Source organism: Monodon monoceros, unplaced genomic scaffold (assembly GCF_005190385.1).
Source record: "Monodon monoceros isolate NGI ecotype Baffin Bay Population unplaced genomic scaffold, NGI_Narwhal_1 Super_Scaffold_11, whole genome shotgun sequence".
Classification (NCBI taxonomy): Eukaryota; Metazoa; Chordata; class Mammalia; order Artiodactyla; family Monodontidae; genus Monodon; species Monodon monoceros.
This window is the reverse complement of record NW_021703767.1, coordinates 79,508,431-79,534,170: the sequence shown is the minus strand read 5'-3', so window position 1 is coordinate 79,534,170 and position 25,740 is coordinate 79,508,431.

Sequence of the window (25,740 nt, the reverse complement as noted above, 5' to 3'; positions counted from 1 at the left end):
ATAACTCCTGCCTCACGTTATGAGGTTTAAATGAGTTGGTTTGTATGAAGTGCTAACTTCAATGCCTTGCACACAGCTATCCACTTAGGTGGTGCCTATTCATTCTTTCAGATGCCCTTTAATTCTCCCTTCTTCATGCATATTAATTCTATTTTCCATGTATAAAGCACTTCAGAGTTTACGAAGACCTCTCATATGTGTTTTCACATTTAATCATCACAGTAATATGGGAGGTAGGTGTCTCCATCCCCAGAGAGTTTTGGTGACACAGGTAAAAGCAGGGGGTGGGGGACTGTGACAGGAACTCAGAGATTCTGGTTCTCAGTCCTGAGTGTATTCAGCTTCAACATTTGGCTCCTGGTCTGGCCCAGGGGGCTGGCTGTGGCACTGTCCAGCTCGTTGCCAGATAAGCCCCACCCCTGCCCTAAGGGAAGGGTCCACGGAGACCCAGAGCCGGTGCTACTGTTCCTGCAGTGTCTGAGCACACAGACTGAATTTCTGGACCAGGCTTTGTCTTATTTCAGCGGCGGGGGGTGGGGGGGGGGGGGGGGGATTTACTAGCTTCACGCACTCCCTGGAGGCTCTGCGGTTTCATTTCACCTCCGCTGCAGATTGTTCTGTGACCTTTGCTCCATCTCTGTATGCAAACCTTTCTCACTGCAAGACACCAGGTAACGCAACCACAGAACAGAACACCCAGGTTAGAAGGGATCTTGGAGATCATTAAGTCCACTTTCCCAAAACCATCTTACAAATGAGAACAGGGAGCTGTAGGAAGGGAAATTACTTGCCCAAGACCCCACTAGTTTATGTGCTCCTTAAGGCAAGGTCATGCTTAGGCCCTGGAGAAATAAGCGCAAGACGCTTGCTTTCAGGAAACACGTAGTCTAGTAAACTATGTTGTCCTCATTGTCTCCAATGTCTAACCCAGTACTAGCTAACATATGCAGTAGGGGCTCCATAAATTCTTCCTGAATAAATGAATAAATGAATGTCACTGGTCAGTCCCTGGTTAAACTGACCCTAGACCCGAGGCTCCAGATTTGCAACCTTGGGCTCCCCTCTGCTCATGCTTTCTGCCTTTCCCATTCAGACTCACGTCATAGGCTTGAGAAACAGCTCAGAAACATGGCCAAAAGGTGCTGCAAACAGTTCTGCCCATCGTGTTTATTGATGACTCGCAGGTGGATTCCCAGACATCCTGTAGAAGAGTTTGCACTCCTTCCTTCTCCCGAAGTGATGGAAGCTAAGCAGAGAGGCAGAGATACGGCAGAAGATCAACATCCACAGACCCAGGACCTGCCCTGTGGGAGGCCGGTGATACCTAAAATGTTCCTGTGTCTTTGCTGCACAAACAGAAACCAGCACATGATGCATATTGGTTCATGATGGATATCTTAACGTGTTTCCAATTTTTCCTGATTTCACTCATTTCATAGAATGTCCAAGCTGCAGGGTGCCTTAGAGATAACCGGGCTTAATAATCCCTTTATAGGAAAGCTGGAAAAGAGTCAAGAGGGGGTCAAGAATCAAGAGGGGGAGATTGAGTGGCTCACAGTCACACAGCGTGTCAGCAGCTCAGACTAACCTGGAACCCAGGCTTCCTGGATTCCGGTTCAGAGATTCTTTCCATGTCCCATAGTGTTAGACTTGGCATTAAGCCAGCAGACTACCTGAGTGTAAGCTTCTCAAGAGTGCAGGTTCTGTATGACTTACCCATCTCTCTTGCACTGCTAGCATTAGTGTTTTGACTTCACAGAAACTCTTTCTTTGCTCAGCACTGTGAAGTTCTCAAAGAGTTTTCATGTTCATTATGAGCCTCATTTTACAGATCGGGGAGCCTCAGGTGGTCCAAAGGGCAAAAAGGGCTCATGGTCTCAGAAAAATGGTAGCAGGACTCGAACCTCAGTCTTCTGACAACCAGTCCATGCCCTTCCTCTACACAGCATAAGCAATTCAATAACTCTTTGGTGACTAAAAGTGAATGAATGGTGATACGATGGATGAATGAATGAACAGCTGACAAACATAGGAATCAACCAATCACTGCTGGGGTTTCCAAGATTTTTTAAAAAAATAACTCCAGACCCTCACTCTGCTTGGACCCGTGGCAACTTACTTCAGCTCCCTCACCTTTGGTTTCCCTTCACTTGACACCTCATATGTGTGCTTAAGGGAAGAGGAAGAACTAGCAGCACCTAACCTCCCTGATCTTTAAGGGGCCAATCATTCCACAAAAGCATGGAGGCAGAAATTTAAACCTCTCCAATATCGCCATGCAGAGATTACCACTAGTTAATACCTTGGTGAACATCTACTCTTCTTTAGTCTTTTCGTCAAGCGTATATGTAATTTGTTTAATGGATTCATGCTGAACAAACTGCCTAGTAATCTGTTTTTGTCATTTAATAATAAATCACAAATATCTGGTTGGGTCATAAGTGGGTCAAGTGGGAGAGGAAGCGTAATACTTTGACAACATTTGATCTGTTGAGTAACACACAGATGTTGAGATCCCCCAAAACTGCTTTCCATCGACTGTTTCAAGGGCCCAATGAAGGCATTTCGCTGGGTTCTGCAGAGGCTTTCCTGCCTCTAATATGGCCATGGCTAAAACATGGTTAAGATATGAGTAATTGAAATAGCTTGGAATAACAGCTTTCAATTTGCACGCACACCAACTATTATATGTCAGTCGGTGCACTCAGGCAGAGAGAGAGACATCGTACATCTTGAATGGTCTTTGTAGCAACCCCGGAGAAGAAGCATGGCTCACGTCATTATTTTAAAGATGAAGACATTTAGGATCAAGGCGATTATGTGTACCTGCCTGGGATTTTTGTTCTGCTCGTTTTTTTTTTTTTGTAAATAATATCTTCAGAAATACAATAAGTCAACAACTACGAGGCAATGTTCGAAGGGGGGGGTTTCTTCCATTTGAAGATTAGCAGAGGATTTTATCCATTTGTAGTGGAGTGGAGACTTGAACTCATTTTTGATCTTTCAGTCCGGACTTTTCTTTACGCCATGCTACACTGCCTTCCTGACTTAGGTTTGGAAGGTTGGACGATTTTCGTTCATTTCACAGAATAGAGTATACATGTATGAACGTGCCCCACCTCGACCAGCACGAGCGCTGACGATGCATTCTGTGGCCTCTACGGATGGGCTGGCTGCCTGTCACGTCTGTAAGCGAGGTTTCATTTGATTAATGTGGGCCACTGGTCAGGACAACCTCCCCTGCTCAGTGAGGCGAGGGCCACGGGGCACGGCTGGCTGGAGGGCCAGAGAGAGGTTGTGATTCATTTCTGCCCCAGGCAGCCACCTGGGGGGCCTGGTGCGAGGCTGTGGGACCAGGGGAGAGTGAGAGGCTGCGGGCGTCCTGCCTGCGAGCTGGGCCCCGGGAGTAAGAGCGAGAAGAGGGGTGAGACTAGCAGCTGCTGACGTTGGTATTTATATAATGACTCTCTGTGCTCGAGGCAGGAAGTGAAACCGAGGCTCTGCTGAGACACTTTCCTTCCCCCCACACTGCTGCCCACGGGCGGCTCCAAAGGGGTGACATGGGGAGAGCCTCAGAGGCTTACACCCAGGTGTGTGCAGAGGCAGACGCACCAGGCTCGTCGCTGGGATGTCAAAGCCAAGGCTCTGCTGCCGGCTCCCAGAGACCCCCACCTCCCTGGTGTTCTCAGCTTCGGGCCCCTTTTTCTCTCCACCTGGCTCCCCTTTACGATGGGGAGAGGTCTGCCATTCTCCTCAGCTTTGCAGGAACGCTGTGAGGGTGCATGAGATAACATCTCTAAACCCAGGGCCAACCAGGCCTCGCAGCGGAATTAGCATCAAGCTCTCTCACCCGTGGTTTCTATGGACGGTCGTTCCCTGACTTTTCTACCTGCCTCAAGCAAACCTTCTGCCTCTCTCCTCTGCTTTCCTTTCCAGCATCAATATCTTTTCAGATTGTCTTAGGCTTCAGAGCAGATATTCCCAACGGTGCCCACCTTCCGTCTTGCTTAAGCCCTGGTTTAGGAATTCTATTCTTATCTCTCTTAAAAAAAGGGGTATTTTAATATAGATGGTGGACCATCTACAGAGGCTTTCCTATTCTGCTTCCCACCTTAGCATGGGGGATTATTTGAATCATGGAGAGTTCACAGTTGAAAAGGGCCTTAAAAATGATCTAGTCCCCTGCTTCTCAACGAGTGAAGGACCAGCAACAGCAGATGCATTGAGGATCTTGTTAGAACTACGGAATCAGAGGCACCTCTCCAGGCGTACAGAACCAGAGTCTGCAGTTTAGAAAGATCTTTAGAGGATTCATATGCACGTGGTGCTTTGAGAACCACTGCCTTAGCCCAAGATGCTCATCACCTTGGGCTGGAGGAAATAAGGGCTCGAACATGGAGCTGGACCTGCGCGAGGTCACACAGCACGAGAATGTCGTCAGGATGGAACTCAGCGAACTGTCTAGTTTAAGTTCCTTTCCTCTGTACAAGGCCCTAATGAAGATATAGTTCCAATGCCAGCACTATGAAACAAGCCCGGCAATCTCTTTCCCCTTTTAATTTTTTCTCTAATTTTCATTTATGGGTATTTTTACAATTTACTTGACTAATAGAAGATCAATACAAATGATTTTCCATCATCTCCTTTGAACTCCTGTCTGGTCTAAGTCGCCATTCTAGTTGCTGAGTTCTACAGAGTCTGATGTGCTTATTTTAAGGGATATCCACCTAGAGTTTATTTGGAGGGGAGCTTCTGAGTAGCTGGCCAGGAAAGAGAAATGTGTTATCAGATGTTTCAGCTACCTCAGCCTTGGCCCTCCATGACCTTGCCAGGAAGAGCTATGAATGACAGCATATCTTAGAATCACAGAATGCAAAACTGGAAAAGACATTACAGATCATTTCATCCAACACTTTCAAGTCGCAGGTGGGGATGCTGAGCCGTAGAGAGAAATGACTTGCTCAGTTTTTTTTCCAACACGTTAGTAGCATATTGGAGGCAAGAGTTCAAATCTCTTGCCTCTCAAGTCAGGGCTGCATGCTATGTACTTCTGCCCCCCCCCTCCCCAAATAAACGGAATGGACAAACTAAATAAATAAGTCATCTGGGCCAGAAAGCATCTACCCCAGAATTTTGGAGTAAGTCATGGGTAGAATTGCCATGCTAGTTGTCAAGAATGCACGTCCGGTCATTATAAATGGCCACTGAACCAGATGGAATGTCACACTGCCAGTGGGTTTCCCACCCATCTGTAGGGCCACCTGGGAAGTATAAGCTACTAAACCTCATTGCCGTGTCTGGAATTCATAAGAACAAGTGGGATCATGGAAATGTAAAAGCATAACCTATCAGGGGAAAAAACCAGAAGGACTTTAACAAACCAATGTTCTCTAAGAAACCAGGGCTAGGGTCTAAGTAGAGGACTATTGAAACTCAAGTCTTTCAATTTTCGTAGATTCAAGATATCTGTGACTGAATTTTTACATCAGAGAGCAGCTTGATTCCAGAATTGTTTGTTATGATACTATGTCATCTTTCACAAGGATCATGAAAATAATATGGTAATATTGTTGCAACCTCCCCAAATAGAGACTATTAACAAAGAAATCTCCAGACATCAAAAATCACCCAGAATTGGGTTTTAATTCATACTTTAATACGAGGACTTGGAAGAAAGAAAATAAAGTAGTGAAATCTTCACTTTTGCAAATGTCATGAGCATTTCTAGTCATCATGGTGCCTCATTTTCAGACTACCTTAATGGTTTCACCATTAATATTTCATCAGGTGCTCAAGGTGCACTGTGAGCTGAGCAGACTGAGCTCGATCATCCCCCATTTGAGATGAGGAAGCCACGCTTCAGGGAGCAGGATGTGTTTCCAAACCTTACATCACTTGAATCCCATTTGGACTCCAAATCCAGTGCACTTTTCATTACACGGCATTGCTTCTGGGAAAAGAAATACCACAGGAAACAACAGCTTCTAATATCTTCACACCTCTTCAGAAGTTACAAAGCATCTAGATAGCTCCGTGACACGGGGAGGAATGCAACTGGCTGTTGAGAACCTGCTGTGTGTGACGAGGGGCTATATTAGATGCTCTATATAGTTGTCTCATTGAATTATGACAATGACTCTTTGAGGTGGGAGTCATTTTTTCTTTCTGCATATTAGGAAACTGAGCAAGGTTAGGCAACTTGTCCATGGTCACAAAGCCAGAAATTGGTGAAGCTCAGATTTGAAACCTGAGTCTATTTAGGTTCAAATCCCTTCTAGATCAAATATTTCTATTATCTCAATGTGACAGTTGAGGAAATGGACTTAGAAATACTAATAAACCAAAACTGTAAAGCTAATAAATCATAGAGAAAGAACTCAAACTGGAGTTCCCTGACTTTAAATCTCAGGGGCATAAAGATCTCACGAGAATGGGGTGGGGAGGGGAGGATGTAACAACTGAGCTTCAGTTTGGGAAAATAGAAAGCAGTGCTCTTAGGTAACTTATACCCTAATCTCTCTTTATAAAATGATGGACACTAATGTATCACAACTCAGGAAATATATTTAAGTTTATTTCATTTCACTTCTATAAACAAGTACCAGGTACTGTGCAAGCTACTTGCATGGATCTTCTCTTTTTAGAGTCTCTTACCAATTTTTTGGAGTATAGTTTTCCCCATTTCCAAAGGAAAATTAGTGACATGTCGAAGGTCACATAGCTAATAAGTGACAGCGCAGAAATGGAGATCAACTTGACAAATCTGAACTCCAGTGGCTTAAGCTGAGGGACTTGGGTTTCACCAGAAAGAGTATGGAAGCCAACAGAAAGACGTTATCCTATGATCAAATGATAGCAGTGTGTGGGCTCAGGAAAAACATGGCAGTTATAGTCATGGACCTTCAGGAAAAATTCAGTGGAGCTGGGGAGGTGGGGAAAGGACGGAGGACTATTCAAATCATCAATATGATGGAGCTTGTTGGTAAAACAGATAGACTTAACAAAATTAGATTTCCTCAATCAAAAAAGAGAAGGCTGAGAGGAGATACTACAATGCTTGATCGGATGGAACTGTGTACTTAATCAGCAAATCTCAGAAAAACAGAACTATCCCAACCTCCCCTTAGCCCAAAGTTTGCAAGAGTTAGATTCAGTGAAAGTGAAAGGAAGTATACTTTACATAGTAGGTGGTAACTCAATGAGCGCAGAGGTAGTCACTAGCTAGAAATGGGTTTAAGAAGGGATTATTTAAATACCATAAAGGCTCATAAATTCCACATGGGTTTATTAAAGATGAATGAGAACTTAAAGTCGACCTGGCCTGACTTACCACCTCATGGGCATCCACTTGTTTATGTCCAATGGCAAAGAGCTCGCTTTCTCCCAAGGTAGGTGATTCCAGCTGTTGAGAGCGCTGCACATCAAAAAGTGCTTTCTTAGGTTTAAACAAAACTTATCTCTGTTTACTACATTCATTTTGGCTCCATCTCTGCCTTTGAGATGCCACACAACAAATCTGAAAACTCTTTCTTTTCACGTTCCTTCAGGTGTTTAAATCCAGCTCTTACCCCTATTTGTTAAAGTCAATGTCATGAACAAAAGTCATACTTAGGCAGCAATTGTCTCGGGGTGGGGGACTTTAAAAATTCTGAAGGAAGAGTATAATGTCACATTTCCAGCTTTGAGAGGGCTAAAGAATAAGTATTAGACTGGAAGTCAGGAGACCTAGATTCTAGTGGTGTTCTGTAACTTTTTATATGAAGTCCATGGTCACTTATCTGTCACTAATTAGTAAATGGATCTTGGAGGGCAGGGACCTCACATTTCTGGACCGCGGGTTTTCTCTCTCCTTCTCTCTCACTCTCTTTCTCTCTCTCTCTGCGCGCACACACACACACACACACGCACACACACACACACACACACACATCCCTTGCTCCTTAGCCTTCAGAATCATCTTCCAAATGCCTTTTGGCTATCTTTATTCTCACATCCAGCAGGATGTTTATACTCCAAATGTTCCACACCAAATTCTCTCCCTCCAGCCCTCACTCCTTTTTGTTTCCAGCTTTATTGAGATATAACTGACATACAACACTGTGTAAGTTAGAGGTTGATTTGATACACTATATATCACAAAATTATGATCACCATAGCGTAAGCTAACATCTGTATCAAGTTACATAATTACCATTTCTTTTTTGTACTGAGAACACAAGATCTACTCTCTTTGCCGCTTTCAAGTATATAACACAGTATTGTTAACTATAATCACTATGCTGTACATTAGATCCTCAGAACTTAGTCATTTTATGGCTAGAAGGTTGTACTGTTTCACCAACATCTCTCCTTTCCCCTACACCCCAGCCCCTGATAACCACCTTTCTAGTCTCTGTTTCTATGACTCTGGCTTTTTTAGAGTTCACACAGAAGTGAGATCCTATAGTATTTGTCTTTTTCTGTCTGACTTATTTCACTCAGCATAACGCCCTCAAGGTCCATCCATGTTGTCGCAAATGGTAGAAATTCTTTCTTTGTCTTGGCTGAAAAAATACTCCATTACACACACCACATCTTCTTTATCCATTCATCCATTGATGAACGAACACTTAGGATGCCTCCATGTCTTGGTGGTTGTCAATAATGGACCACAGTTCTCTTAACTATAAGATAAAGAGGTTGAACATGATCATGTTTATTCTCCCTTCTGTCCATGATTCTCTGGCTTCAGCTTAGTCAGCCAGTGGTAGTGGTGAAACCCCAATCCACTTCTGAAACTCTCTTCATTATACCATCAGTGGAAAGGGGTTTTATCAGTCCCTTAAGAAGGACCAACACAACTGGATGGAAATTTCACTGACCATGATTATTGGCCACTAACTCTCTCAACCCCATTTCTTGTGAAAGCAGGTTCATCTGAGGTTAGAGCAGATTTCATCAGACTTTTGTTAGCTAAGCTGCTTATTAATAGCCAGAGAAAAGTTAAGTAGAAAGCAAGCAACAGACAGAAAAAAAGTTAAAAATTTAGTTTCAGACCTTGGAACTGATCCATGAGGCAAGGACTATTCAATGGTCATATTTAAGGCCAGTAACCCAGGGTCCCTACATGAATGGGAGTTACACAAGCAAAGGGGTTTTCTGTCTGTGAAACCCTATGAGAACGGTGAAACATAGGAGGGTCCCCAATCATTTGTGCTACAGAAGGTCACATGAGCCAAGGGACAGTACTCCAAAGACTTAGGTATCCAGAGACTTCTGAGGTTTCCCAGCTGGTTAATGGCACAACTAAAACTAAACTGGCTCTCCCAGCACCCAGCGTTGTGAGAGTTCTAATTTTACAATTTATTAAGCAACTACTACACTCCCAGAGTACTGCTAAGCTCTTTAAAACAGCTTATCACATCTCATCTCCATTATAAACTCAGGGAGCCAGAATTTCAGCTATCTTGTTCATGATTTTATCTCAGTCTCGTGAACATCACCTGGCACATAATAGGGGCTCAATAAATATCTGTTAAATAAATTTAAATGAACATTAATAATATAAATTATTAATATTAATGAATTATTAATATCCCCATTTTCAGATGAGGAAATTGAGGCTCAGAGAGAGAAACTGATGAAAATAAAAAAGGTTAGGAAACATCAGAGCTAGCATTTGAACCCAGGTTTTCTGATGTCAAGGTGAATGCTTTTCTCAGTAGAGCATAGCTGCCTCTCAGCTTAGTTACCTTAAAAACCTACTATAAAATTGGGGTTAATCTCTTCGAAACATAAAGTAAAATTTGTGGGACAAGCATGAATGTCTTAATGCTCATCTTTCTGCCACTCAAAACCTTCAGATATAATTGGTGACTGTAAGTTCTTTACCCATGAAAGCAACATTGACGAGATTCAAAAGGATTCTAATAAACAGAAACAAACAAACAAAAACACCTTGCAAATTTCATGGAAATTGTGAGGGTGTTTCTTACAGAAGCCATATTGCCCCCTAATTTCCTGTAGCCCTGGGAGCCTCGTGGCTCGGAAGGTGAGTGGGATAAAGACAGAAGCTGACAGGCAGAGAACAGGTGGTCAGGTGGGAATGCCAGTGTGTCTTATGGGGTACCCAGAGGCCAGTCACCCCGGTTATTTTCCTTTTCTGTCCCTCTCCTCCGCATCAATCTTGCAAGGGGACAGGATGAAGCACTAGCCCCCAGGAGATGTGGGTTCTCACCAAGGTCCTGACAGTCACTGACTGTGGGACAGACCATGGACAAGCCCATGGCGCCTCTTAAGTTTCCCCAATAAAGGAGTTAGCCAAAATGGCCCCAGGGCCCCTTTCCTCTCTGACAGTCTCCCATTACATTACCCCCTCTTTCCTGGCCCCCAGCTCCAAACAGGGCGTGCGCTGATAGCCCGGAGTAGCTTTGGGGACTCCCCACCACTGCCGCTGCCGGAGCATCTCTCCATGCAGCTGCACAGCCACAGCTGGCTCGTCCTGCACTGCTGACCGCTCCGATTTCCCTATGCAGATGAGGCTGTGAATAAGCAAGGGCTGCCCAAAGGGAAAAGACACATTCTTCTCAGCCTTTCACTTTTCCTAAGCCAATAGTGGCCAAGGTGAGGCTTCCTTTCCAACACCCTCCTCCCTGTGGAACTCAACCCTGCCTTCCACCTGCACAGGTAGGACTAGGTTTGAAGAAGGAGGAATTACTTTCCATTTTTCAGTAGAGTTTTCCATTTCATAGTTTCGTCGAGCCTTCCTGCACACCACACACACACACATACACACAGAGAGACACACACAAAGCGGTGTGGGCTTTTTTAGTCATTCTAAGATATAAACACTGGTCAGTCAATACCCATTGTCCTTAGAAAAGACAGGCCACTGTTGCTGCCTATCTGGGCATGACAGCCTCTTGTGCCCTGACCCACTCATGTTTGCCCTCCTCGGATAACCTCACGACTTTAACTCATACCACGATTACCTTCTCACAGACAATTTCTGGAGACTGGTGGAAAGCCAGCCCATTCTCAAAGCCTCTGCTTCCCAAGCACGTTGTCTAAAACGTCTTCCGTCATCTTTATCCTCATCTCCCCCTTCCCTTACTTAGAGTAACTTGCTGCCTCTTCCGTAGTGCCAAAGCACATGGTTGATACCTTCTTACAAACACATACATACACATACACATTTGACCATATGTTTTGTCATGATTACTTGGAACCATGTCATCTTTTTCCTAGTAGACTGTGAACTCTTTGGGAACAAGAGTTGTGTCTTAAGAAGAGTCATGTACCAAAATGTTCATTGCAGCTCTATTTACAATAGTCCGGAGATGGAAACAACCTAAGTGTCCATCATTGGATGAATGGATAAAGGAGATGTGGCACATATATACAATGGAATATTACTCAGCCATGAAAAGAAACGAAATTGAGTTATTTGTAATGAGGTGGATAGACCTAGGGTCTGTCATACAGAGTGAAGTAAGTCAGAAAGAGAAAGACAAATACCGTATGCTAACACATATATATGGAATTTAAGAAGAAAAAAATGTCATGAAGAACCTAAGGGTAAGATAGGAATAAAGACACAGACCTACTAGAGAATGGACTTGAGGATACGGGGAGGGGGAAGGGTAAGCTGTGACAAAGCGAGAGAGAGGCATGGACGTATATACACTACCAAACGTAAGGTAGATAGCTAGTGGGAAGCAGCCGCATAGCACAGGGAGATCAGCTCGGTGCTTTGTGACCGCCTGGAGGGGTGGGATAGGGAGGGTGGGAGGGAGATCTAAGAGAGAGGAGATATGGGGACATATGTATATGTATAACTGATCCACTTTGTTATAAAGCAGAAAATAACACACCATTGTAAAGCAATTATACTCCAATAAAGATGTAAAAAAATGAGAAAAAAAAAGAGTTGTGTCTTGCTCACGTTGCTACTCTTCACTGACTCAAGGTAAATACTAAATGTGGATGAATTCAGTAACTTTTGATGCCCCTTTAATGTTCCGGGCACTCTTCCTTCCTACGGCTTCTACCAGGGGGAGGACCTATGGGGCCTTTCAAGGGGTAAATGGAAGACTTATGATTCCTCTGGTCCCACCCTAAGGCGCTTCTTCCAGCTTCCGTTCACTTCTCCTGTTACCAGGCATAAAACACTGTCGTCTCCCTCGTACCTATCTTCTCGGTCCCCTGGGTTGCACTCTCGTGCCAAGCTCTTTTCTTTCTGATCCGCCTTTCTCTGAATGTATCTATTTGCATTTCCCTCCACACGTGCCTCAAAATGACTTTCTCAGTTTAATTTTGGGTTTATGGTTAACTTGATTTGTAGCTTAGATGGTAGAGCTCTTCTGCTTCCTGTCCAAAGAAGCACTGGTTCACTTATGTCTTTATTAATTCATCCAATAACTAAATAGCAGCTGAGACATGAGGGATACAAACTTGAAAGTAATCTTACTAACTGCAAGGTGATCCCAGTCTAGCAGGAGAGACAGGACACTCACGGAAATCATTATAATACCAGGTAGATGGCAATAAACGCTCTAGAAGAAGAGATGGAACCAGCAGGTATTATACACACTCAAGCCACGTGGGATCGCTCCCCCAGGAGAGGAGAAGGGCAGGACCAGGAAAGATATCATGGGGAGAAGGTGGCATTGAAGTGAGTGAAGTAGGATTTGCACTCACAGGCAGAGCCGAGCAGCAGGAAGAAAACACCAGCCACGTCCAGAGATGGAAAAGTACAGGGCCAGGAAGAGTTCGCAGTTCAGCGGGGCTGCATGCTCAGCTGGAGCTCTGAAGATGATAGCTCAACAGGTAGGTTGGGGTGCATGTGGGCGTGGGATGGAGCAGGAGACTGGAGCGGGGAGACCAGTCAAGAGGCGCTTGCAACCTCCTGGATGAGAAGTGAGAGGGTGGTGGCAGTGAAAATGGAAGGAAGGGATGGGTGCGAGAAATGTTTCCACAGAGCTGCCTATATGCCTCCAAATCCCCTTGATTAATCTCCACAGCAACTCATACACCCATTCACTGCAGGTGTCATACTACCTACCCACCCCCTCTTTGGAAGCTTATCTTTCCATCTCCCAGGTCCGTGACTTTCTGCCCAATTACTTGTCTTCAACCCATCAGAGCAGGTCAACCGCGCAGCTCAGAAGTCTCCCTGTCACACTTGGCCTAGGTCATTCCCCTGCCCTGTCTCTGTCCTCAGCACCCTCTACGTGCAGATGCAGAGGACAATAGCCCCCCCATCTCTGTGCCCTCACAAGGAGGTTTGGTCAGGAGGTGAAACCTGGATGAGGACTTCAGCACAGGAGGAAGCAGCAGAGGGGGTGAAACGGAGCCTCACGGGTCTTCGTCTTGTGTACACACCCGGGACTCAGCTTCACCACATCCCTCTCTTACTGGGAGGCCAAGCAAGGACCAAGATGGCAGAGCCCGGGCAGGGGAGGGAGATTGGGAGGAACCCAAAGAGGCTCATTTGGGCCCAAGGAACCAACCCAGCAGTATAACCACCACCAGTCCTGGGAGTCCTTGGCAGAGAAAATCAGAACTGGGAGCGCAAAGGCGCTGCTTTGCCTCTGCTGAGCAATGTGCCCTGGGGCCCCTTTCTTCCTCTGAGCCTCAGTTTTGTTGTCTATAAAATAGGGATTATGACATCCATCTCATCTGCCCCCCATTGAGGTGTTTGTAAAGCTAGAGTGAGTATGGAACCATTCTGAATACATAAAGCACTGTTTCACGGGCTTATTCTCATTCAACTCAGACCCCACTCATCAGGATAGGTAGACAGGGTGAGAAGAAAGAAACAGAGAAGCCTAGAGAGCAGAGGCTATGGAGGCTCCTGTTTTCCACGTAGATCTAAGGTGATTGGCCCTGTGAAGCATCTAGTCCAGTCTCCTCGTTTGACAGATGAGAAACTGAGGCCCAAAAAGGAGGAATGAACGGTCAATGGTCACAAAGTGAGTCAGAGGACAAACTCAGGTCCTAAGGATCCCAGGCCAGTCCTTCTTCAACCCCACTTCACTGGTTCTACAAACCGAAGCCAGAATGGAGACTGCTGGCCCAGAGGCTGGGCTTTGCGTAATTCCTAAATCACTGGTGGATAGTTCCATGATCGGAACGAAGAACTCAGTGTGGGCTGGATCAGACTCCATTGTTTAAATCATTGTGTTTAGAATCCTGGAAAACCAGTTCTGAAGATGCAGAGCATTTGTGACCTGAAAGGAATATCTCAATTCCAAATTCAGGATTACCTGTCACCTTTCTCTCCTCTTCCTCGGGCATAATTGAGATTCAGGATAGGAGAAGAAAGGAAGAGTCCTCCTAGGAGCTAGTGGTAGAGAAGTGCTAAGGGTAGAGGAGGTGCCTATCCTCTAATAAACATCTTACATGTACATCACTTTATTTCATCTTCCTAACAATACTAGGTGGTAAATAATCTCAGAATGTCCATTTTCAGGTGAAAACCAACCAACCAACCCTGGGACTCAGATAACTCAAGTGTGTTGAATCACAAGCTAGTGTCAGGTTTGTACCTAAGACGTCTCTAAGCCACAGGGATTTTTTTTTTTTTTTTTTTTTTGGCTGTGTTGGGTCTTCATTGCTGCGTGCGGGCTTTCTCTAGTTGCGGCGAGCGGTAGCTACTCTTCGTTGCAGTGCGTGGGCTTCTCGTTGCAGTGGCTTCTCTTGTTGCAGAGCATGGGCTCTAGGCACACGGGCTTCAGTAGCTGTGGTACATGGTCTTAGTTGCTCTGCGGCCTGTGGGATCTTCCCGGACCAGGGCTCGAACCCGTGTCCCCTGCATTGGCAGGCGGATTCTCAACCACTGCGCCACGAGGGGAACCCCAGAGAGATGTTTTTCATTAGGAATCTGCAGCTTCTGCTCCAAATCTTTTTCACATGAGCTCCTGCAAAGCGTCAGAACTGTTGAATGGCATGCTCGTTTCACCCATGAGAGTCTATAAAATACTCTGTCTCTGCTTCATCCACTAGCTTGTATATTTTTGTCTTCTGGTTCATTCATCATTACACAAGTGTTTTCTGGGGATGGCACTGAGTTGGGGACCAAGGGGCCTGCAACACACCTGACTCCATGATTTTGAAAGCTGGCGAGGGTGGCGATGGGGGAGGCACTTTGTCAGATGGCTCCAGTCAAGGGAGGACAGTCGTGCCACCGGAGAGAGGCACAGGTGTGTGTCTGGGGTGTCAAGGTGTGAGAGCAGAGAAAGGAACACACGTCTGCACAACTCGAGGGCTCATGTGCTCAGGGGAGGCTAGCAGGGGTGGGTGGTCTGGACCGAGGGTAAGCGCGGGATGAGAAAGGGCTAGAGTTCAGGCCAGGAGGTCTGCGGCTGGAGTGTGAAGGACCCTGAGGCTGTGCTAAGGTGCTAGTTTCTTCCCTGAGTCAGCTCAGATGTAGGTGGGGCCCTTGGGTGGCTTTGTAGAGCCTCAGTTTCCCCTGCTGTGAACTGGAAGCCATGAATGTTGCCGGTAAGGGACCTGTGTGAGCTGGGGGTGGAGGCGGGGGGGAGCGACGGCAGAACACGCTGAGCAGCTCCAGGGGAGGATGTGAAGGGAATGCAAATCACAGATATTTATAACTGCAGCAAACTGAGACTGCGAGCCGCCAAGCACTCCCTCTGGAAATCCTGAAAACCTGCTGCCGTGGGGCTGGGCCCAGATCCCAGCTGGTGGCAGACTTCTCTCTTCTCAGCTCCTGCCAGGCTGTTCCTCGTACAACAAACACTCAGCTGCCCGAGTAATTCCACCTACGGAGGAGGCAGCTCCACACCCTTCTGCCCTCCCCTTTCAGAGAAGAGAGCTGAGTCCTAAACTCCCAGCTCAGGGCAAGTTCCTTTTTTGTCCTCAGTGCCTCACCAGGCAGCCCTGTCAAGGCTGGAGCCGAGAAGCAGCTTGGGAAATAATCCGATTCCCACAAGTCGCCTAACATAGCCCCTCACTGATGCAGCAGCCACCATGCCAGGCTTGCACCAGGCACTGAGGATCTCATGGAAAGGCTGGGGCTGGGGCGTGGGGACTGAGGGAGAGACAGGGAGCAGAGTCCTAACATCAGCAGAAGTTCCTATCAAAGAAAGGGAAAGATCACATTGTTTCAACCTTTTCTTCTTTCTTTAAATACAAGTGAAACTTCTTTTTCAAATGTTATCTTTTTGTTTGTTTGTTTGGTTGGTTGGTTGGGTTTTTTTGCGGTACGCGGGCCTCTCACTGTCGTGGCCTCTCCCGTTGCGGAGCACAGGCTCCGGACGCGCAGGCTCAGCGGCCACGGCTCACGGGCCCAGCCGCTCCGCGGCATGTGGGATCTTCCGGTACCGGGGTACGAACCCGTGTCGCCTGCATCGGCAGGCGGACTCTCAACCACTGCGCCACCAGGGAAGCCCTCAAATGTTATCTTTTATGGGACCCCACATAGACAACCTATCTGTGTGACCCCCTCAGCTTCTTCAGAAGGATTCTAGAATAGTGCTTCTCAAACTTTAACGTGCATATGAATCCATAGTGGATCTGGTTAAAAGTCAAATTCTGATCTAGAGGTCTGTGGTGGGACCTGAAATTCTGCATTTCTTTTTTTTCTTTTTTTAATTCTGCATTTCTAACAAGCTCCTGGTCAATATCGATGCTGGTGATCCATGGACCACAGTTTACATAGCAACAGTCTAGAGCTCTAAGGATTGTTGTTCCCAAACCACTGAACTTTAGGATAGAGAGGCGATGAAACTCACCACTCCCCATCCCCGGAGAAATCAAACCAAGGCTCCTGGATTAACGTCTCCTTCTCTGGATGGAAGTCAGCCAGGGTCCTAGGATCACCTCCTTACCTCCCTCTGGCTGGAGGTGTTTATCTTCCCCACAAGGCAGGCTGGGAAAACCTCTAAGAGGCTTGGCCATGAGGAAGAGCTTTTAAGATGTAGCCTTCTCTCTAACAGGGAAGTACAGAAGGTTCAGGTTAATCCTATTCACAGACAGACAGAGCGACAGACAGAGAGACAGGGAGAAAAATCAAGCCAGTGTTCCCACTGGCTCTTGACAAGGACGGCCTGTGACAGCCACCTTCTCCCTGCCCCCTCCTAACCCCAGCCGATGAATGATGGAGGTCATTTCCCTCACTGTCTCTGTCCCTTGGGTTCATCCTCTTCAGGACTGAGATGCTCCCGCTGAGGTCAAGGGTATTTTTAGCTCTGCTCATGTGGGTCCAGACTTGGCCAACCCTCCCTGGACATCAATCTTGGATTCCGCAAATGCCAGATCTCCTAATCCAGGAGGCATATGGGCAACGGGGAAATCTGAGTGCATTGGAAAATGCAGCACATGGCCTTTTGAGGATTTTGTCTACATGTCGTGTCTGATAAAAACAACAACAGTAACACCTAATGCTCAGAAAAGGCTTCAGCATTCACAGAGTACTTCCACCGGCATCACCTCCTTTGATCTGCCCAAGAGGCTTACGGGGAAAATAACACAAAAATGATTCTTCCTTGTTTTTATTGGAAGGGACAGGGGACTGGCAAGATGACAGAGCTAGTTAGTGGCAAGCTTGGGTCTTCAGCTCCCAGGTACAAGCTCAGTGCCCTTTACCATACCCCCTGGCCACCTCAACCTTTTGCTCTTTTCTCTTTAGCTTGGTTTTGTTTTTCTGTTAAACCCTGCAAGAAGCAATATTGGCAGACCTTCATGCTAAAAGCCTGGGATCGTCTTGCCTTTAAGAAATGGAAGACTAGAGACATGAAGGAAAGAGGCAGCGTATATCAGTCATGGTCCAAGGAGGAAGCAGAGGACACACTCAAAAGAGGGTGACCAAAGAGAGATTAATTAAAGGATAATTTATGAAGGTGTAGACAAGGTTAAGGAAAACCAGGAGATGATGGTGCACCCTGAGGCTAACGATAACTGAGAGCAGTTACCAGTCCTCGGGCTGAAAGGGCAAAGGGAGAGGCAGTTGCCAGAACCTCGTGGGCTAGGCAGTTCTGGAGAGCTAGGAGAGGGCTGTCCAGATGGCTCTGTGGCCTTTGACAGATGCACGCGGCCATTGCCAACCTAAGGCCCACAGAGAAGGGGCTGGGAAAGAACCATCCTCCCTTCTCCCACCCTCTGCTCACCTAATCAGTGCTGAGCTGAATCCAACCAGAAGCCAGAGGGCAGAGGAAACTACTGATCTCCTGGAGAGGCCGAATGAGAAGGAAGGAGCATGGATGTGGAGGGCGAGAGAGAGAATACCCAGCACACAGCTGCTCGCAGCTGCCATAGGCAAGAAATTGGTGGAGGGGGCACAGCACAGAGTCTGAGGGGCTGGGATTTGAGGAGGAAGCGGTAGCCCGATTCTCTCAGAGTAAAGTCACCCTAGAGCCCTGCTGCAGCTCTCTGGGAGCCAATCTGGCCCTAAGTCTCAGGGGAGCACAAGAAAAACCAGACCAGGAGCTCCCAAGAGATGCTACTAACCCCACAGGCAGGGTTGGCCATCCTGAGGGCTGGGTTTAAATCCCAGTGCCTTCGTCTTGCTTTGTGTAGCTCCAGACAATTCATTTAATCTCTCTGAGTCTCTGTGTCCTTGTCTGTGAAACGAGTGTAATAATAATAACCTCTGTGCTGCCTGTCTCAGCATGGGCCAGCACTTTACACATTGGGGAGCCACGTAAGTAAGAAGGCCACATAAGGAAGCCATGTAAGAATGCAGTTTAAACAGTCAAACCACCTAAACCTCACTTGCTCTCTGTAAAACAAGCCCCTAATACTAGATTTGAGGAAGGTTAAATCCAAGGGAGCCCTAGAATCATCTCATCAACCTTCTCTCATACGAAGACACTGAGAAAGAAATCCCACAGTTAGTGGCAGAGCTGGAGCCACACAGGTCTCCTCTCACAGGCCCACGGTGCCCCTCCAACCTGCCCTTGCCCATGGCAGTCAAATGAGATAAAGGACAGCAAAGCGTTTTGCCCATCGTACTGGTAGTTGTTATCCCTGTGATCAATAACCATCTGCCCCCCCCCCCCCACAAACCTTTCCGGGGCTGAAACGTCCCATCAGTAACTATGTCTTCAAGGGCCTGGTGAAATGTGAATATTTTACCAGGGCAAAGCACGTGAATACCCAAGTGCACATCAGCAGGTGTGTTCACTGCAGTAGCTAAGGATAAATGTCGCTTAGCAGAGGACAGGATCCTGAAGACACAGAGCACAAGACAGGTAAGTTGTGATGGGCAGTAGGTGGCTGGGAAGAACGGGGCCTGATATGCTGCCTGTGCAGGAAGAAAAGCTGGGGTGGGGTCATAAGAGGCTGAGGGCTTAGTCCCAACCCCAACTGGCTAGAGAAGGAATTAGATAGAGGAGGCAAGCCCAGCCCAGAGAGGCTGAAGGGCTTGCCAAGGCCTCCCTGGGGGCTGACATACCTGGGCTTCACTCTCAAGGGCCTTCGTTAGCAGCCAGGCCCTATGGGGCAGACATTTCCATACATGAACTCCTCAGTGGAGAGTTTGTTCATTACAAGGGGATCACATGTTACACCGCAGCTTTTCATCTGAAAGCCCAAATCTTAACTCTTGGTGAGCATCTTCAGGTTTCAGACTGTCTGGACCAGCTCACACTCCGCTGAGCTAGTTCCATTCTGCTTCTCTCATACTTCCCATCACTTCAACTGTTCCTCAGCTCCGCCAGGCTCCGTGATTCTTCCTTACATTCATTCAACAAATATTCACTGATACTACGGATCAAGCATGGTGCTTATCACTAGGACTTCAGTGATGGAGCCCTGCCCGCACAGAGCTGACCGTCCAGGCGAGGTTGATGGAAGCTGCCGAACTCCACGGGCACAAAGGCGTGAGCAAAGACAGGCTCCTGGAAGGGCCATCTTCATCACAAGTATCCTAAAGAGGTTTGTTTGTAGCCCCTCCAGAGACCCACCGCTCTCTATAAAGGCAAGGGCAGTAGAGCATCATGTCTGAGAATGTGGGAGGTGTAGCTAGACACCTTAGGAACAATTCCCAGTCCACTGCTTAGTGTATGACCCTGGGTAAGTTCCTTCACCTCTCGGAGCCTCCTTTTCCTCCTCTGGGTTATAGCAGTAATCACAGTGCATCCCTCACGGCACCGCTATAAGAATTAGAAAGGGTAATACATGTCAAGCTCTGGGAATTGTTCTCAGCGTGCCAACGACTCAAGAAATTGTCACTGCTATCATAGGTAAACTGAGGCCAAGGTGGGACTTGACTTGTCTAACACCTCTTACCTAGCTAGGGGAAGATCCAGGGTTGGAACTTAGATGTCCAAACACCAGGCCTGTGTTCTTTCCACTCTACCTACTACCTTCCCACCGGGGAATCCACAATGTGAATTTAGCTATATCCCACTTGAATGTTTAAACAAACTGGGAAATTTGAGATTGTATTACCATACAGAGCCTTTCTCATTTGGGCCACTAGAAAGGTCATATTTCTTCCACTCAAGTAACCCCACCGCCAACAACCAATCACCGGCCTCGCTGTCCTTACTAAGAACCGAAGCCTCTGGTCTACCTCCACAGCCAGCGCTCGGGGCTAAGTGCTTCCTCCCAGCCTTATCTCACTGAATCACTGTACCCCTGCAGCCCAAATCTTCAGTTACTTCCGCATCTCATTTCTTTGCTTAGCTTGAGTGCTGTTTTCACAATCCCATTGGCTAGAGCTTTGCAAAGAGGTGCAGAATCTGCGAGTCCCTGATGTGAAGATCTGGGGCCCTGCAGTGGGCCAGCAGATCCACTGAGTCACAGCCAGGCTGGTGGCCAGCCAACGCCAGAACTCAGGGAAATGCACACACACGAGGTATTTGTGTCACACCAAAGCATATATAACAGCCCACTGAAAACTCACAGCCTGAGACCTAACCACTTACTGATTCCACTGAATCACAGTGTTAGAGCTTGGTGCAACTTTAGAAATGATTTGCTCTGATCTCCCTTTTTTGTAAGAGTGCTAGGGACTTAAAGTGGAAATTAGAATAAAGACTAACAGAGCTCAGGGGTTCAGAGTTTGGGCCCTGTAGCTGAACTTCCCGGGCTCAATCCTGATTCTACCAACTACTGTGAGGACTTGACCAAGTTAGTTCATGTCTCTGTGCCTCAGTTTCCTCATCATTAAGAGATGGTAAAAGTAGACACGTTACAGGACGTTATGCGATTTGTATAAGTTAATAACTTACAAAATGCTTAGAATAGCGCCTGGCACATAAGCACCACGTGTTTATAAAGCAAACTGGGAAGACAGGTGACTGTATGAGTGGCAGTGAGTCACATACCCACTCTGGACACTCACAGATTGGATTAACTTGCCTCTAGGGGCCCCTTTCTCTTGCTGTCATGTTGACTGCATTTCTTGTTGGGACAGTGAGGCCTGGAAATCCCACCCTGGGCTGCTCTGAGATGTCAAAGCAGCTCTTTGGTAGGAAGAGCATGACCACGGGTGGCTACACTCACCTGGCCGAGGCAAAAAACTCTGCAGTTTTCATTCTTGCCTTCTTGGCCACAGTCGCTGCAGCAGGCTCCGCGGGAGCGTGGAGGTGGAGTTTGCGCACTGGCTTCCATCAGATTTCTCTGTTCGCTGTCACGGACACTCTCCCTCCTCCACCTGCCCCACCTCTGTCGCTCTCTGACCCACCTCCTCTTTGATCTCTTTTTTTTTTTTTTTAAAGAAGATGTTGGGGGTAGGAGTTTATTAATTAATTTATTTATTTTTGCTGTGTTGGGTCTTCGTTTCTGTGCGAGGGCTTTCTCTAGTTGTGGCAAGCGGGGGCCACTCTTCATCGCGGTGCGCGGGCCTCTCACTGTCGCGGCCTCTCTCGTTGCGGAGCACAGGCTACGGACGCGCAGGCTCAGTAGTTGTGGCTCATGGGCCTAGTTGCTCCGCGGCATGTGGGATCCTCCCAGACCAGGGCTTGAACCCGTGTCCCCTGCGTTGGCAGGCAGATTCTCAACCACTGTGTCACCAGGGAAGCCCTCCTCCTTGATCTCTTGAAGGTGGCTGAGGACTCACAGCACCCTCTCTTTGGTTCCACCCAGGTATTCTCCTTTGGACCCTGATTCCATTAAAAGAGCTCTGTGATTCATCTGGTTCTGCTGCTTTGGGGTTTTGAGAGTGGGGAGAAGAGAGTGATGGTAAAGGTAAAAATCGGACATGTACAGAGGGTTCTAATTCAGAGGATGTACCGCTCACTGAGGATGAGGAAAGAGTGCCAGCCACCCCACTGGGGCCTGACGTAAGACTGGAGTGACAGGAAAGCTCCCCAGGCTCCTGTGGATCCTCACCAGAGGGAGGCCGCCCTCCTACACTCCTCTGTGTGCTGTGCCATTGATGCTGAGAGCAGGGGGATGGGTGGAGAGGGGTTCAGACTCAGGTCGTTCCTCTCCTCCCACCTGATCACTCTATCCTTACACCCAGGTTTCTCAGCTCATTCCCTTCATCTTCAGTCCTCCTGCGGTCCCCCTGCTCTCCCTGCTAAATTACCACTCCAAGTGCCAGCTTCTCATTAAGCCAAGTGCTGCTCAAACACCCCCGGTCTCCCTGCAGCTGCCAGAACAAAGTCAAACTCCTCACTAGCCCTCAAGTCCCACTGATCTTAACACCCGCAGCTCCCCATCAAATTATGCTGTACTTTCCCACTCCAAGCTGTCATTCTTTATTCTCCACTAGGAATACCTCACACTATACCTCCGTGGAAAGCATGGGCTCTAATCATTTACCCACAGGACGGCCTTGGGAAACTTACTTAACCTCTCCGAGCCTCATGTTAAGCGGGAAGGGCTTTCATAAAGAGGAACTCAGACGAGGCACAGGGCTTGGCTTGGCACAGCACCTAGAACATAGTAAGAGCTGAACAAAAGTTAGCTATAATCATAACCATGTTCATAATGACGTTGATGATTCGTCTGTCTTAAGTCATTTGTTCCACACAGCCTTTTATCATCTCCAACCGAGTACCAGTTCTCCTTCTTTTGAAGTGTCCCTGTACGATGGCTGTCCCCATGTTCTACATGGTTTTATAGTGATTTTCCAGTTATCCTGTCTCCCGCCTTGGAAGCAGAAACTGACCTACCTCTGAATCCTTTGTCTCATCTAAAAATGGATTCTAGCATTTCATAGGTGCTCAGGAAAGGTTTCTTGTATTCGACTGTTCCCCTGGACCCTGGACAGAAGGCCGGAGAGAGTTGTTGGTGACCCTGAGCTGCTTGGGGGTAATGGGTCCCTCTTTAGAAATGAGACAGAGCCGCTCAATACTGGACTCTGCCTCAATGGATACGGCACCGCCTGGGCAGCCAAAGGGACCAACAGGTCAGCTCAGTGAACTTTACCCTCATGCCCCAACGTTATACTTCCCAAAGCCTGGGCCAGTCCTGTTCCTGGTGACCAGAAAGAATAGGGGAAGTGAGTACGAGAGAGAAAATGCTGCACTTATGACTGAGACTCTGCTTGGGAAACGGGACAAGGGGCAGGGAAGAGGTCCTATTTCCTAAGACTTGGGGAAGGAGAATGGGAGTGGGAGGGAAATGATCTGTGGCTTATGCTCTTCCAAGCTCAAACGGAGATGCTGCCCTTGTACATGGAATCTGTTAGGAAAATTCTCCTCCCAGCTACATGGAGCTCCACAGCTCACTGCAGGTGAACTAGGAGGGATCCCAGCTTTCTGATTCATCTGAATTGCCAGACTTGGTTGGCAACCACACAGTTGCCTCTGCCCCAAGCTGACCTCATTTGAAACTCCCCGTGTTGCCGATGTGGCCAGAGCTAAAGCCTGGTCACAGAGCTCAGTGGCTCTGGGCCGTAGGTCAGTTCACTCACAGTGGCTGCTGTCCCCTCTGAATCCCAATCTGAAGAGACAGGCTGGCCTGTCCCCCACTTCCCAGGAGTCTAGATTTGAAAGGCACCCAGGGATCATGCAGCCTAGTCTAACTCTGGCCCCAAGAGGAAGGGTCACACCACCGGGCACTGGTGGAGTCAAGGCTGGAATGCAGAGCTCTGGCCCCGAGTCCAGTGCACTTTCCACTCACCCAAGAAGCCCCCACTGGCTGTTCAATCCAAGGACATAACCTACGGAGAAAGGAGGAGATTGTGAAATGCTTCCACTAGAAGCCCAGGGCTGGCTGAAAGCCTAGAAAGTTCTCTCCCAACAAGAAGCTCTGAGAGCAGCTGCGCTGACTTCTGCTTGTACCTTCCCGGACACCTCCTCTGGTAAGACTTTTCCATTGAGCAACCACCTTGTGCAAACCGGCTCTTCCTTGCCTTCCACAATTACTCGGCAACTCTGCAAAACAGTAACCCAACTGTTTGTTTTTATTTCCAGATCAAGATTGAAGAGCTAGCTGTGTATTTTCTTTCTTTCCCTTGAGGAAGTTACTAGGGACCCAGGGGACTTCTGGTCTTCGGCTCTCGACGGCTGGCTCTACACGCCCCCATCTTTTGCTGGCCCCCCGTCTGGGCCAGGTGACACGGGACTTGCCAGGGAGGAAAAAAGATATCCCTCTAGAGGGAAGATGCTCCCCCCCTAAATGGAGCCTCTCACTCAACCTCCCCGCCCAACTGCCCAACCCCAGAGCCACCAACCAACTCATGCTTCCACCGCCTCCTGCCAGCCTGGATTATTATCCCCCCATGTTTGTTCTGCAGTTTTATAGTTTACAAAGCATTTTAACCTCATTGTATGTGATGTCCAGGACCTCCCTGAGGGGTGGGCAGGGCAGGTTTTCACATTCAAGAGGAGACAATCCTGTAGTTGTGCATATATCTGGGCATGATCTGACCAAGTTTACATAGTTAGAAAGCAGCATTGTCAGCCTCCTGACTCCAAGTCCAGTGCTCCTTGTAAGTCTTCTTCTCCCAACTACTCCTTTATTATCCATCTTGCATATTTGGCTCAAAGGAGCTTTCTAGATCACCATTTTTCTCAGACTACTCTTACATCCACGAAGCTTCAGAGATTCCTCCCACCTACAGGATAAAATTCCAGTGATCTGGCTAGCCTTTCAAGGCCCTCCAGAGTGTGATTCCAAAGTGTCTCCTCAATATTATTTCCACTGCTTCCGACTGTTGGGTCTGATTGAATTTCTGACAATATCGTCTGCACTTTTTGAACCTTTGGACCTTTATCCTGTGGCTTCTCTGGACCACCTCCCCACACTTCAACCCAGATCTGTCCTTCAAGATGCTGCTTCATTAAGGGCTACCTCCTGCTAGAAGTCTACCCCGGATACCCTCAGCCCACAGTGAACTCTCCCTTGCGACATTCCTCAGCCTGCGTCAGCCACCCTACTCCCGTGGCCTCAGAGCAAACCTGTATCAGGCAGGATTCAAGCTTGCCTTTACCTGCTGTCTCCCCGCCTCAGCCCAGGGCTAGGCTTTGCACATCAGAAAAAGGTCAGTCACATGCATCTATTGGTGGTTCTCTACTAAATACCAAGTTCAAGAAAAGTTGGGAGTAGGATTTGCCTTCCCATGACCAAACAAGTAAGAAACACAGAAAAAATTTTGGATCAAAAGTAAAAATCCTGGACTTCCCTGGTGGCGCAATGGTTAAGGATCCACCTGCCAATGCAGGGGACATGGGTTCGCGCCCTGGTCCAGGAAGATCCCACGTGCTGCAGAACAAGTAAGCCCGTGTGCCACAACTACTGAGCCTGCATGCCACAACTACTGAGCCCGCGTGCCACAGCTACTGAAGCCCATGCACCTGGAGCCCATGCTCTGCAACAAGAGAAGCCACTGCGATGAGAAGC